Below are 15963 nucleotides of genomic sequence, written 5' to 3' on the forward strand. Positions count from 1 at the left end.
TAGGGTGAACCATTTTCCTACACTCTAAAAACATGCTCAAGCATTATAGATAAAACAGGGTGTAGAGTGTCCAATTTCACTGTTCAGTCTATTGATAAGCAAATACACCAGTGGCAGCCTGTCCAAAAGGTCTATAAGTGCACTGTGTTCGGACGCCGGACACAGTGCACTTATGGGAAGCGCCACATCTATGTAATCACAAGATTGCCGACGTGGCGCTTTACTTGCAGGCTTTTGTCCCGCCTTGCGGCACATTCCGAAGCGCCGAGTAGCTTCGGCCGGCGCCCGTAGTATCTATTACTACAGCCAGGTGGTTTGATTTACATCCAAGTTAAATGTCACTTCCTGTTTTCTCTCTCCCATTTCGCCCGAGAGAGAAAACCGGAAGTATGAGGAGCGGACTCCTCCATCACAGCTGCCAGTGCCTGTCTGAAGGAGACACCGCAGGAGAGGACACCACAGCAAGGTGAGTGCCGGTCCGGACCTCCCGCAGAGAAGGGAGGGTGATTTGATGGGACACAAGCTGCATTTGATGGGACACAGGCTGCATTTGATTGGACAGAGGCTGCATTTTATGGGACACAGGCTGCATTTGATGGGACACAAGCTGCATTTGATGGGACACAGGCTGCGTTTGATGGGACACAGGCTGCATTTGATGGAACACAGGCTGCATTTGATGGAACACAGGCTGCATTTGATGGGACACAGGCTGAATTTGATCCGACACAAGCTGCATTTGATGGGACACAAGCTGCATTGATGGAACACAGACTGCATCAAATGGGACACATTTGATGGGACAGTGAGGCTGCATTTGATGTGACACAGGCTGCATTTGATGGGACACAGGCTGCATTTGATGGGACACAAGCTGCATTTGACGGGACAGTGAGGCTGCATTTGATGGGACAGTGAGGCTGCATTTGATGTGATACAGGCTGCATTTGATAGGACAGTGAGGCTGCATTTGATGTGACACAGGCTGCATTTGATGGGACACAAGCTGCATTTGATGGGACACAGGCTGCATTTGATAGGACTGCATTTGATAGGACAGTGAGGCTGCATTTGATGGGACAGTGAGGCCGCATTTGATGGGGCACAGTGAGGCTGCATTTGATGGGTACAATGGCTGCATTTGATGGGCACATTGGCTGCATAAGATGGGCACAGTAGCTGTATTTGATGGCACAGTGGCAGCACTTGATGGCACAGTGGGAGCATTTGATATGGCACAGTGGCTGCGTTTGATGTGCACAGTGGCTGCATTTGATGGGCACAATGGCGGCAATTGATGGGCACAGTGGCTGTGTTTGATGGGCACAGTGGCTGCGATTGATGAGAGTTTTCCAGAACTTGTTTGCACCCTGCAAACATTTGGAGCACCAGCCGCCACTGAAATACACATAGAACTTACCACACTCATTGAATGTGACATGATACGTGATGACAGGTCAGAAATCCCAACAGTTGAGTTACACAGCATTTCTCTCATCTGAAATCCTTAAAAGACCAGACCCCAGAATGTGATCCTAATGCCCAAGTACTTCCCTTGCTAGGAAGTGATATCCTAAGGGTGCACAAGGTACATGAGCAGATTAATTGGCCCCATAACATGCCTTATGCACAATGTTTAGATTTAGGTTGGGTTAAGCTGCATTTGATGGGATACAGACTGCATTTGATGGGACACAGGCTGCATTTGATGGGACACAGGCTGCATTTGATCCAACACAAGCTGCATTTGATGGGACACAAGCTGCATTTGATGGGACACAGGCTGCATTTGATGGGACACAGGCTGCATTTGATGGGACACAGGCTGCATTTGATGGGACAGTGAGGCTGCATTTGACGTGACCCAGGCTGCATTTGATGGGACAGTGAGGCTACATTTGATGTGACACATGCTGCATTTGATGGGACACAAGCTGCATTTGATGGGACATAAGCTGAATTTGATGGGACACAGGCTGCATGTAATGGGACACAGGCTGCATTTGATAGGACAGTGAGGCTACATTTGATGGGGCACAGTGAGGCTGCATTTGATGGGGCACAGTGAGGCTGCATATGATGGGCACAGTGGCTGCATAAGATGGGCACAGTAGCTTTATTTGATGGCACAGTGGCAGCACTTGATGGCACAGTGGGAGCATTTGATATGGCACAGTGGCTGCATTTGATGGGCACAGTGGCTGCGTTTGATGGGCACAGTGGCAGCAATTGATGGGCACAGTGGCTGCATTTGATGGGCACAGTGGCTGCGATTGATGGGGGTTTTTTCAGAACTTGTTTGCACCCTGCAAAAATTTGGAACACCAGCCTCCACTGAAATACACATAGATCTTCCCACACTCATTGAATGTGACATGATACGTGATGACAGGTCAGAAATCCCAACAGTTGAGGTTACATAACATTTCTCATCTGAAATCCTTAAAAGACAAGACCCTAGAACTTGATCCTAATGCTCAAGTCCTTCCCTTGCTAGGAAGTGATATCCTAAGGGTGCACAAGGTACATGAGCAGATTAATGGGCCCCATAACATGCCTTATGCACAGTGTTTAGATTTAGGTTGGGTTATAGTTGGGGAAGTATGCTTAAGAGGAAATCATAGATCAGAAGGTGTGGACAATTTCAATGTTCACTTGAAAAAAAAAAAACTGAAACTAAAGAACATTTTGTGGGGTTTATGCAGAAGTTCTTTGACCATGACCAAGCAGAACCTGCCCCACCATTGGAAACAGGTGAGGAATGTTGGTACCTACTAATTGTTAAATCTGGTTAGGAAGTCTGCAAAATAAGGCATTCAGATGAGATAGTAGATCCAGATAGGTGCATTTTTATTCACTGCAGTGGAGAAATACAACACAGTTCTCGGCTACTATAAGCAAGTAAAAGTGAAAGTTTTTCTGAGCTTACATCTACAGGTTATACAATTTTATACGTATGAATATGCATAAAATATGGGTGTGGGTTAAGTGTATTCTAGGTGTGATATAGGTGTGATCGTTAGTCATGGATAGTTTAGTCCATAAATGTCCATATCTTCTTAGTAGTAAGGGAACAGTTAAATGGATGTATACATTTGACTGGCAAAAAAATAGATTTCTATTTGATCGGTTCAGGCTGGTTTTGATAAGGAAGTCATTTTGAGCAGCTTTTTGGGTTCTTATCAGTAGTTTGTGTCATCACATATCCAGTAGTTTCAGTTTCAATTTGCCAGGAATTTAAACAAAAGAAAAGTGCATCACCAATTCTTAAAGTGATATATATATAAAGATATCTCAACATCATCAGACCCTAATAATTCTACTCACAATCTTTGGCCTCTATCACCCTCATAAACCAGAGTAGATCAGGGTAGTTTATGACTCAAGTGCTCAGTATCAAGGCATTTCATTGAATAACATACAGTGGACCTGATTTGAATAATACACCATTTTCACTAGAGAGCGGTCTGGAGTCCTCTCTCTGCTGATGTCACAGAAGTCAGGCCCCATTGACTTCAATGGGAGGTGAACTTTGCAAACCTACAGGTCAAATTTGCAGCCACAAAATAATTACTAGCTGTGCAAACAGTCCCACCACATGGCCAATGACATAACACATGTATGAGGTGAATCTGGGATCGACAACTACAAGCATTCTTTTTTTATATGTGAAATTGTGACAATTCAGGACTGTGGAGCGCATGAAGGCAATGGAGGAGAGGGAAGGTCAGGGTAGGCAAAGAAGAGGGTGCAGGAGATGATTACCAGCAGCGTGACATACAGCATTGACACCTGCACTGTGATAGAGTGATCTGACACCAGCACCGTGATAGAGAGCACTGACATCAGCAGTGTGACATACAGCAATGACACCTGCACCGTGATAGAGTGATCTGACACCAGCACCGTGATAGAGAGCACTGACATCAGCAGCGTGACATAAAGCACTGACACCAGCACCGTGATATACAGCACTGACACCAGCACCGTGATAGAGAGCACTGACATCAGCAGCGTGACATACAGCAATGACACCTGCACTGTGATAGAGTGATCTGACACCAGCACCGTGAAAGAGAGCACTGACATCAGCAGCGTGACATACAGCAATGACACCTGCACCGTGATAGAGTGATCTGACACCAGCACCATGATAGAGAGCACTGACATCAGCAGCGTGACATAAAGCACTGACACCAGCACCGTGATATACAGCACTGACACCAGCACCGTGATAGAGAGCACTGACATCAGCAGCGTGACATACAGCAATGACACCTGCACCGTGATAGAGTGATCTGACACCAGCACCGTGATAGAGAGCACTGACATCAGCAGCGTGACATAAAGCACTGACACCAGCACCGTGATATACAGCACTGACACTAGCACCGTGATAGAGAGCACTGACATCAACAGCGTGACATACAGCAATGACACCTGCACCGTGATAGAGTGATCTGACACCAGCACTGTGATAGAGAGCACTGACATCAGCAGCGTGACATACAGCAATGACACCTGCACCGTGATAGAGTGATCTGACACCAGCACCGTGATAGAGAGCACTGACATCAGCAGCGTGACATAAAGCACTGACACCAGCACTGTGATATACAGCACTGACACCAGCACCGTGATAGAGAGCACTGACATAAGCAGCCTGACATACAGCAATGACACCTGCACCGTAATAGAGTGATCTGACACCAGCACAGTGATAGAGAGCACTGACATCAGCAGCGTGACATAAAGCACTGACACCAGCACCGTGATATACAGCACTGACACCAGCACCGTGATAGAGAGCACTGACATCAGCAGCGTGACATACAGCAATGACATCTGCACCGTGATAGAGTGATCTGACACCAGCACAGTGATAGAGAGCACTGACATCAGCAGCGTGACATAAAGCACTGACACCAGCACCGTGATAGAGTGATCTGACACCAGCACCGTGATATACAGCACTGACACCTGCACCGTAAGCAGCCCCAGGAGGAAGTCAGCATAGCACAGGGATGGTGGGAGCCCCTCATAATGAGCATAGCACAGGGATGGTGGGAGCCCCTCATAATATGCACAGCAGAGGTACAGCCCCAGGAGGAAGTCAGCACAGCACAGGGATGGTGGGAGCCCCTCATAATAAGCAGCCCCAGGAGGACCTCTGAACCAAAGCTCTTTTCTCCGAGCCCAATGGCGGAATACCAGGGTGCCCAGTCCCAAGTGGATGACTGCATATAAAGGAACTGATTTCTCCATTCCTCCTGCTTCTCCTCCTCTCTGGAGAGATGGGTTCTAGTGATGGACGAACTTCCGACGGGACATTTTGCGAACGCGGACCACGAACGCGGCCGATAGTTTGCGAACCGTAACGTTTGCGGCGGGCCCCATTGTCTCGCTCAATCCTATGTACTGTAGTACACTATACCTTACCAGTCCTTATAAGGACCTTTGTGGAACTAGTAGCTTGTGATTAGCAGACTGTACCTCAATCCCTATACTGATAAAGGACTGCTGCAGAATAGGGCAGCAGTCAGCAGTAGTGCACCTCAACCCTATATATTGTGGACCTATACCAGTCCTTAAGAAATAGCAGACTGTACCTCACTCAACCCTATGTACTGTAGTACACTATACCTTACCAGTCCTTATAAGGACCTTTGTGGAACTAGTAGGTTGTGATTAGCAGACTGTACCTCAGTCCCTATACTGATAAAGGACTGCTGCAGAATAGGGCAGCAGTCAGCAGTAGTGCACCTCAACCCTATATATTGTGGACCTATACCAGTCCTTAAGAAATAGCAGACTGTACCTCACTCAACCCTATGTACTGTAGTACACTATACCTTACCAGTCCTTATAAGGACCTTTGTGGAACTAGTAGGTTGTGATTAGCAGACTGTACCTCAGTCCCTATACTGATAAAGGACTGCTGCAGTATAGGGCAGCAGTCAGCAGTAGTGCACCTCAACCCTATATATTGTGGACCTATAGCAGTCCTTAAGGAATAGCAGACTGTACCTCACTCAACCCTATGTACTGTAGTACACTATACCTTACCAATCCTTATAAGGACCTTTGTGGAACTAGTAGGTTGTGATTAGCAGACTGTACCTGAGTCCCTATACTGATAAAGGACTGCTGCAGAATAGGGCAGCAGTCAGCAGTAGTGCACCTCAACCCTATATATTGTGGACCTATACCAGTCCTTAAGGAATAGCAGACTGTACCTCACTCAATCCTATGTACTGTAGTACACTATACCTTACCAGTCCTTATAAGGACCTTTGTGGAACTAGTAGGTTGTGATTAGCAGACTGTACCTCAGTCCCTATACTGATAAAGGACTGCTGCAGTATAGGGCAGCAGTCAGCAGTAATGCACCTCAACTCTATATATTGTGGACCTATACCAGTCCTTAAGGAATAGTAGACTGTACCTCACTCAACCCTATGTACTGTAGTGCACTATACCTTACCAGTCCTTATTAGGACCTTTGTGGAACTAGTAGGTTGTGATTAGCAGACTGTACCTCAGTCCCTATACTGATAAAGGACTGCTGCAGTATAGGGCAGCAGTCAGCAGTAGTGCACCTCAACCCTATATATTGTGGACCTATACCAGTCCTTAAGGAATAGCAGACTGTACCTCACTCAACCCTATGTACTGTAGTACACTCTACCTTACCAGTCCTTATAAGGACCTTTGTGGAACTAGTAGGTTGTGATTAGCAGACTGTACCTCAGTCCCTATACTGATAAAGGACTGCTGCAGTATAGGGCAGCAGTCAGCAGTAGTGCACCTCAACCCTATATATTGTGGACCTATACCAGTCCTTAAAGAATAGCAGACTGTACCTCACTCAACCCTATGTACTGTAGTACACTATACCTTACCAGTCCTTATAAGGACCTTTGTGGAACTAGTAGGTTGTGATTAGCAGAATGTACCTCAGTCCCTATACTCATAAAGGACTACTGCAGCAGAAGGGCAGCAGTCAAGTATAATATTCTTTCTATATTTGGAAGAAAGAATATTATACGTGTACAAGCCTATTACCATACCAGTCCTGAAAAGAACCTTTGTGGACCTAATAGTAACAGCTACTGATTAAACTGACTGTCCCTCACTGCCACACACAGCTTCCTGCCTGTCCCTAATTAAACTGACAAAACACAGGCTGCTGCAACAATAACTTGAATATCACTCAAAACTATATCCTGTACTACTTTGCCATACCAGTCCTGAAAAGGACTTTTGTGGACCTAATAGTAACAGCTAATGATTAAACTGACTGTCCCTGTTGCACACAGCGTCCTGTCCCTCTCTCTACACTGACAAAAGGCAGGCTGCTGCAACAATGACTTGAATAGCAGTGCCTCAAACCTATATCCTGAACTACACCTAGCACCTATACCATACCAGTCCTTAAAATAACTTTTGTGGACCTAATAGCTAGCGATTTGGGTCACTGCAGTCTCTCCTTGCTCCACATAGCAACCTCTCCCTATAGTGACATACGAAAGAATGTAAAATGGCCGCCGGATCGGGTCTATTTATAAGTTAGGGGGAATGTCCAAGTGTCCATGTGTTGTAATGTCTCAATTGGCTGTCCTATACCACATGATGGATGTGTCATCATAGGCCAAAGTTCTTTTACACCGTAAACATGGAAGTCCGCCGGGCGAACAGCGGCAATAGTCCGCCGATCGGGCGGACCGCGAACAGCCGAAATTCGCCGCGAAACGACTGCCGGGCGATGTCGGTGTTTCACAACCTATTTCCAGTCAGCGCACTCTTGAAGTATACGCCTAGGTGAATGGGGCTGCACTCCAACCACCCTGCAACTGTGTGCATTGCATGCAGTTGCAGCATAGTGATGATGCATTTAAGGGGTTAAAACAGGTGGTCAGTAGGCAACATATTGCCTCTCTACCAGCTGTCAAATGCCTCTGAAAAGCGAATTGAGCATGGATCGCTTTTCGGAGGAACAGCATTTTACATAAAATGTGCATACATACATGTAAACACACACACACATAATCACATAATACGCACACGTATACTATATATATATATATATATACATACATACACACATATATATAAAAAAGCACACACACACACACATATATATATATATATATATATGTACTGTATATATATAAATGCACATATGCACGCACATATAAACCAGTGGCAACTGGTGCTCATAATTTTTAAGGGGGGGGGGGCACAAGCAAATTGAAAAATTCTGAAAAAAAACATCAATTACAGCCACTGTGCCCATCAATTGCAGCCACTGTACCATCAAACACCACCACTGTGCCATCAAATGTCACCACTGTGCCCATCGAATGCTGCCACTGAGTACAAACTCTGCTGCTGTGCCCATCAAATGCCGCTAGTGTGCCCATCAAATGCTGCCAGTGTACCCATCAAACGCTGCCACTGTGCCATCAAATGCTGCCACTGTGCCCATCAAGCTCTGCCACTGTGCCATCAAATGCTGCCACTGTGCCATCAAATGCCACCACTGTGCCCATCAAATGCTGCCACTGTGCACATCAAATGCTGCCACTGTGCCCATTAAATGCTGCCAGTATGCTATCAAATGTTGGCAGTGTGCCTTCAAATGCTGCCACTGTGAATCCCCACCGCCCGCTCGCCGTCTGCCCGGCACTTACCCTGTCTTGGTGGGGCAGCGGGTGATGGCCACGAGCAGGGTCCTCCATGTGTCTCCTGCCATCCTCATCTCCCATCCTCTCCTCCTGATAGGCGTCCAATAGCTGCACCTATCATTTCAGCCAATCAGGTGACGGGTAATAGACCCGCACACCTGATTGGTGGAGACGATTCAGTGTTAGGAAAGTGAATATTAATTCACTTTTCTAACACACCTGGGTGGACTGTGAGCATTAAGCATGGCGCTCACAGTTCACCTATTTTGAAGCCTATTAAAGCCTATGGCTCTAATCAGGTGCTTCAAAAACACCCCCAACCACTGTAATTCAGGCGCCCCAAAAGGGAGCGGACGCCTAAATATGGGGGTGGCAGCGGTGGCCATGGATAGGTTCATACTATGCTATGCATGAATCTATCCAGGGCTTGAGTCCTGTGGAAACGCATGGGAACGGGGTTCACGTACTATTTTCACAACGGGAACGCCGTTCCCATTAGCCGCCTGAGGCTATTCAGCGCGTAGTTCGCCGCTCCTCAGCCGCCAGAGTGATAGGTTGCTAGGCTAGGGCCGCTCCGCGTCTAGCAACCGGTCACATGACGTCGGCCGTACACGTCAGCACGCACTGCCAGGAGTCAGTGGGCAGTGCGCATACGGCCTCCAGCGCAGCCAGCGACAGACACACGCCGATTGGATCCGGACTGTCCCCTCCCTCCCCTCTACCCAGTGCCAGACCTGGCCTCCTGGGGCCACAGCCGCTGCACTGCTACCAGTTTACTTCTCTCCCGAGAAGGGAAGAAGATACCAGGATAGCCACTAGTGTGTTATTAAGTTGCACTCTGCAATACCCTGCCAATACTCTGCAATACATACCCTGCCAATACTCTGCAATACCCTGCCAATACTCTGCAATACCCTATCAATACTCTGCAATACCCTGCCAATACTCTGCAATACCCTGCCAATACTCTGCAATGCAATACCCTGCCAATACTCTGCAATACCCTGCCAATACTCTGCAATACTCTGCAATACGCTGCCAATACTCTTCAATTCATACCTTGCCAATACTCTGCAATACCCTGCCAATACTCTGCAATACATACCCTGCCAATACTCTGCAATACCCTGCCAATACTCTGCAATACATACCCTGCCAATACTCTGCAACACCCTGCCAATACTCTGCAATACATACACTGCCAATACTCTGCAATACATACCCTGCCAATACTCTGCAATACCCTGCCAATACTCTGCCAATACTCCGCAATACATACCCTGCCAATACTCTGCGATACCCTGCCAATACTCTGTAATACATACCCTGCCAATACTCTGCAATACCCTGCCAATACTCTGCAATACCCTATCAATACTCTGCAATATCCTGCCAATACTCTGCAATACCCTGTCAATACTCTGCAATGCAATACCCTGCCAATACTTTGTAATACATACCCCGCCATTACTCTGCAATACCCTGCCAACACTCTGCAATACCCTGCCAATACTCTGCAATACTCTGCAATACCCTGCCAATACTCTGCAATACATACCCTGACAATACTTTGCAATACCCTGACAATACTCTGCAATACCCCACCAATACTCTGCAATACATACCCTGCCAATACTCTGCAATACATACCCTGCCAATACTCTGCAATACCCTGCCAATACTCTGCAATACATACACTGCCAATACTCTGCAATACATACCCTGCCAATACTCTGCAATACATACCCTGCCAATACTCTGCAATACTCTGCACTATTGCAGAGTATTGGCAGGGTATGTATTGCAGAGTATTGGCAGGGTATTGCATTGCAGAGTATTGGCAGGGTATTGCAGAGTATTGATAGGGTATTGCAGAGTATTGGCAGGGTATTGCAGGGTATGTATTGCAGAGTATTGGCAGGGTATTGCAGAGTATTGGCAGGGTATGTATTGCAGAGTATTGGCAGAGTATTGGGAAAGTATTGCAGAGTATTGGCAGGGTATTGCAGAGTATTGGCAGGGTATGTATTGCAGAGTATTGGCAGTGTATGTATTGCAGAGTATTGGCAGGGTATTGCAGAGTATTGCAGAGTATTGGCAGGGTATTGCAGAGTATTGGCAGGGTATTGCAGAGTATTGGCAGGGTATGCATTGCTGAGTATTGGCAGGGTAAGTATTGCAGAGTATTGGCACGGTATGCATTGCAGAGTATTGGCAGAGTATTGCAGAGTATTGATAGGGTATTGCAGAGTATTGGCAGGGTATTGCAGGGTATGTATTGCAGAGTATTGGCAGGGTATTGCGGAGTATTGCAGAGTATTGGCAGGGTATGTATTGCAGAGTATTGGCAGAGTATTGCAGAGTATTGGCAGGGTATTGCAAAGTATTGGCAGGGTATGTATTGCAGAGTATTGGCAGTGTATGTATTGCAGAGTATTGGCAGGGTATTGCAGAGTATTGCAGAGTATTGGCAGGGTATTGCAGAGTATTGGCAGGGTATGTATTGCAGAGTATTGGCAGGGTATGTATTGCAGAGTATTGATAGGGTATTGCAGAGTATTGGCAGGGTATTGCAGGGTATGTATTGCAGAGTATTGGCAGGGTATTGCAGAGTATTGGCAGGGTATGTATTGCAGAGTATTGGCAGAGTATTGGGAAAGTATTGCAGAGTATTGGCAGGGTATTGCAGAGTATTGGCAGGGTATGTATTGCAGAGTATTGGCAGTGTATGTATTGCAGAGTATTGGCAGGGTATTGCAGAGTATTGCAGAGTATTGGCAGGGTATTGCAGAGTATTGGCAGGGTATGCATTGCTGAGTATTGGCAGGGTAAGTATTGCAGAGTATTGGCACGGTATGCATTGCAGAGTATTGGCAGAGTATTGCAGAGTATTGATAGGGTATTGCAGAGTATTGGCAGGGTATTGCAGGGTATGTATTGCAGAGTATTGGCAGGGTATTGCGGAGTATTGCAGAGTATTGGCAGGGTATGTATTGCAGAGTATTGGCAGAGTATTGCAGAGTATTGGCAGGGTATTGCAAAGTATTGGCAGGGTATGTATTGCAGAGTATTGGCAGTGTATGTATTGCAGAGTATTGGCAGGGTATTGCAGAGTATTGCAGAGTATTGGCAGGGTATTGCAGAGTATTGGCAGGGTATGTATTGCAGAGTATTGGCAGGGTATGTATTGCAGAGTATTGGTAGGGTATTGCAGAGTATTGGCAGGGTATTGCAGAGTATTGGCAGGGTATGGCAGAGTATTGGCAGGGTATGTATTGCAGAGTATTGGCAGTGTATGTACTGCAGAGTATTGGCAGGGTATTGCAGAGTATTGCAGAGTATTGGCAGGGTATTGCAGAGTATTGGCAGGGTATTGCAGAGTATTGGCAGGGTATGTATTGCAGAGTATTGGCAGGGTATGCATTGCAGAGTATTGGCAGGGTATGTATTGCAGAGTATTGGCAGGGTATGTATTGCAGAGTATTGGCAGTGTATGTATTGCAGAGTATTGGCAGGGTATGTATTGCAGAGTATTGGCAGGGTATGTATTGCAGAGTATTGGTGGGGTATTGCAGAGTATTGTCAGGGTATTGCAAAGTATTGTCAGGGTATGTATTGCAGAGTATTGGCAGGGTATTGCAGAGTATTGCAGAGTATTGGCAGGGTATTGCAGAGTGTTGGCAGGGTATTGCAGAGTAATGGCAGGGTATGTATTGCAGAGTATTGGCAGGGTATTGCATTGCAGAGTATTGACAGGGTATTGCAGAGTATTGGCAGGATATTGCAGAGTATTGATAGGGTATTGCAGAGTATTGGCAGGGTATTGCAGAGTATTGGCAGGGTATGTATTGCAGAGTATTGGCAGGGTATCGCAGAGTATTGGCAGGGTATGTATTGCGGAGTATTGGCAGAGTATTGGCAGGGTATTGCAGAGTATTGGCAGGGTATGTATTGCAGAGTATTGGCAGTGTATGTATTGCAGAGTATTGGCAGGGTATGTATTGCAGAGTATTGGCAGGGTATTGCAGAGTATTGGCAGGGTATTGCAGAGTATTGGCAGGGTATGTATTGCAGAGTATTGGCAGGGTATTGCAGAGTATTGGCAAGGTATGAATTGAAGAGTATTGGCAGCGTATTCCAGAGTATTGCAGAGTATTGGCAGGGTATTGCAGAGTATTGGCAGGGTATTGCATTGCAGAGTATTGGCAGGGTATTGCAGAGTATTGGCAGGGTATTGGCAGGGTATTGCAGAGTATTGGCAGGGTATGTATTGCAGAGTATTGGCAGGGTATGTATTGCAGAGTATTGGTGGGGTATTGCAGAGTATTGGCAGGGTATGTATTGCAGAGTATTGGTAGGGTATTGCAGAGTATTGGCAGGGTATTGCAGAGTATTGGCAGGGTATGTATTGCAGAGTATTGGCAGGGTATGTATTGCAGAGTATTGGTGGGGTATTGCAGAGTATTGGCAGGGTATGTATTGCAGAGTATTGGTAGGGTATTTCAGATTATTGGCAGGGTATTGCAGAGTATTGGCAGGGTATGGCAGAGTATTGGCAGGGTATGTATTGCAGAGTATTGGCAGTGTATGTACTGCAGAGTATTGGCAGGGTATTGCAGAGTATTGCAGATTATTGGCAGGGTATTGCAGAGTATTGGCAGGGTATTGCAGAGTATTGGCAGGGTATGTATTGCAGAGTATTGGCAGGGTATGCATTGCAGAGTATTGGCAGGGTATGTATTGCAGAGTATTGGCAGGGTATGTATTGCAGAGTATTGGCAGTGTATGTATTGCAGAGTATTGGCAGGGTATTGCAGAGTATTGGCAGGGTATGTATTGCAGAGTATTGGCAGGGTATGTATTGCAGAGTTTTGGTGGGGTATTGCAGAGTATTGTCAGGGTATTGCAAAGTATTGTCAGGGTATGTATTGCAGAGTATTGGCAGGGTATTGCAGAGTATTGCAGAGTATTGGCAGGGTATTGCAGAGTATTGCAGAGTATTGGCAGGGTATTGCAGAGTATTGGCAGGGTATGTATTGCAGAGTATTGGCAGGGTATGTATTGCAGAGTATTGGTGGGGTATTGCAGAGTATTGGCAGGGTATGTATTGCAGAGTATTGGTAGGGTATTGCAGAGTATTGGCAGGGTATTGCAGAGTATTGGCAGGGTATGGCAGAGTATTGGCAGGGTATGTATTGCAGAGTATTGGCAGTGTATGTACTGCAGAGTATTGGCAGGGTATTGCAGAGTATTGCAGAGTATTGGCAGGGTATTGCAGAGTATTGGCAGGGTATGTATTGCAGAGTATTGGCAGGGTATGCATTGCAGAGTATTGGCAGGGTATGTATTGCAGAGTATTGGCAGGGTATGTATTGCAGAGTATTGGCAGTGTATGTATTGCAGAGTATTGGCAGGGTATGTATTGCAGAGTATTGGCAGGGTATGTATTGCAGAGTATTGGCAGGGTATGTATTGCAGAGTATTGGTGGGGTATTGCAGAGTATTGTCAGGGTATTGCAAAGTATTGTCAGGGTATGTATTGCAGAGTATTGGCAGGGTATTGCAGAGTATTGCAGAGTATTGGCAGGGTATTGCAGAGTGTTGGCAGGGTATTGCAGAGTAATGGCAGGGTATGTATTGCAGAGTATTGGCAGGGTATTGCATTGCAGAGTATTGACAGGGTATTGCAGAGTATTGGCAGGATATTGCAGAGTATTGATAGGGTATTGCAGAGTATTGGCAGGGTATTGCAGAGTATTGGCAGGGTATGTATTGCAGAGTATTGGCAGGGTATCGCAGAGTATTGGCAGGGTATGTATTGCGGAGTATTGGCAGAGTATTGGCAGGTGTAAGGGATCTTCCCGGGGTAGGGTGTGTTTGGACACAGTTCACAGCAGACTTGGAATTTATAAAGCAGATCTTGGCGTTTATTCGTGGTACAAACAGTCCAGCAAACAAAATATACAGCAACACCGTGCTTTCTAAGTACAACAAAAATAAAAGTCCTAGCCCGGCTGGGCGCTTACTAACAGGTTCTGCTCACCTATCTGACACTTACAAACACAGCGTCTTTCGCCTGGATATCGCAGGGTGAGTTTTAGCTCCAGCAGTGGCTGTGCTTGCAGCTTCCTTCAACACACAGATTGTTCATTCCCTGGCTGAGAGCAACCACCTGCAGACCCTGCAGTGCCTTTAGCTTCCCAGGCTAATTAGGATCAAAGCTCACCTGATCCCAAACCCAGAACTGGATCGGGGGATGTGGAATGACAGGTCCCTCTACCAAACCTACCTGCCATTCCATATAAACCCAGGCCCGGCAAAATTAAATAACAACTCAGCAGCATATCGCTGCTGAGAAACTGATCCATCCTGGATTTACCATCTCACACTGTGTAGCAACCTAGGTGAGATGTACACCCCCTCGATCACTTCTCCAGTGACATGTCTACATATCCCCCCCCTCTTTTTCAGACCGGAGGGCTGAGCCTTTTGTCCCCACAGACAACTCACCCTCGACAATGCGTCAGCATTTGCCTGTAATTTCCCTGGCCTGTGTTCCACAGTGAAATTAAAGTTTTGTAGGGAGAGAAACCATCTAGTCACTCTTGCATTTCTCTCCTTGTTTAACTTCATCCATGTTAGGGGGGCATGGTCTGTCACCAACTTGAATTTCCTGCCTAGCAAGTAATACTTTAACGATTCTAGGGCCCACTTTACTGCCAAACATTCTCGCTCCACAATGGCATAATTTTTCTCGGCCGGGGTTAGTTTTCTACTCAAGTACGTCACTGGATGCTCCTCACCATTCACTACTTGTGAGAGTATTGCACCTAAGCCTGTGTTAGAGGCATCTGTCTGGACCAGAAATTCTCGCCTGAAATCGGGGGTAACTAACACAGGTGGTTGGCACAAGGCAGACTTAAGGCTTTGGAAAGCCTTCTCGGCCTCTGGGGTCCACGTGACCATTGCTGTCTTTCCGCCCTTTGTCAAGTCAGTTAGTGGAGCAGCAACTGAGGCAAAGTTCGGCACAAATCTACGGTAATACCCCGTAATACCCAGGAAAGCTCTAACCTGTTTCCTTGTCAGGGGTCTAGGCCAATTCTGTATTGCCTCAATTTTATTTAGCTGTGGCTTAATCAACCCTCTCCCAATAATGTAGCCCAGATATTTGGCCTCTTCTAGGGCTAGAGCACACTTCTCGGCATTTATGGTCAACCCCGCATCACTTATGGCATCCAACACGGCCTGTACCTTACAGAGGTGACTTTCCCAATCA

This window comes from Lithobates pipiens, unplaced genomic scaffold (assembly GCF_037356315.1).
Source record: "Lithobates pipiens isolate NorthernLeopardFrog02 unplaced genomic scaffold, aLitPip1_a1.2 Scaffold_13, whole genome shotgun sequence".
Classification (NCBI taxonomy): Eukaryota; Metazoa; Chordata; class Amphibia; order Anura; family Ranidae; genus Lithobates; species Lithobates pipiens.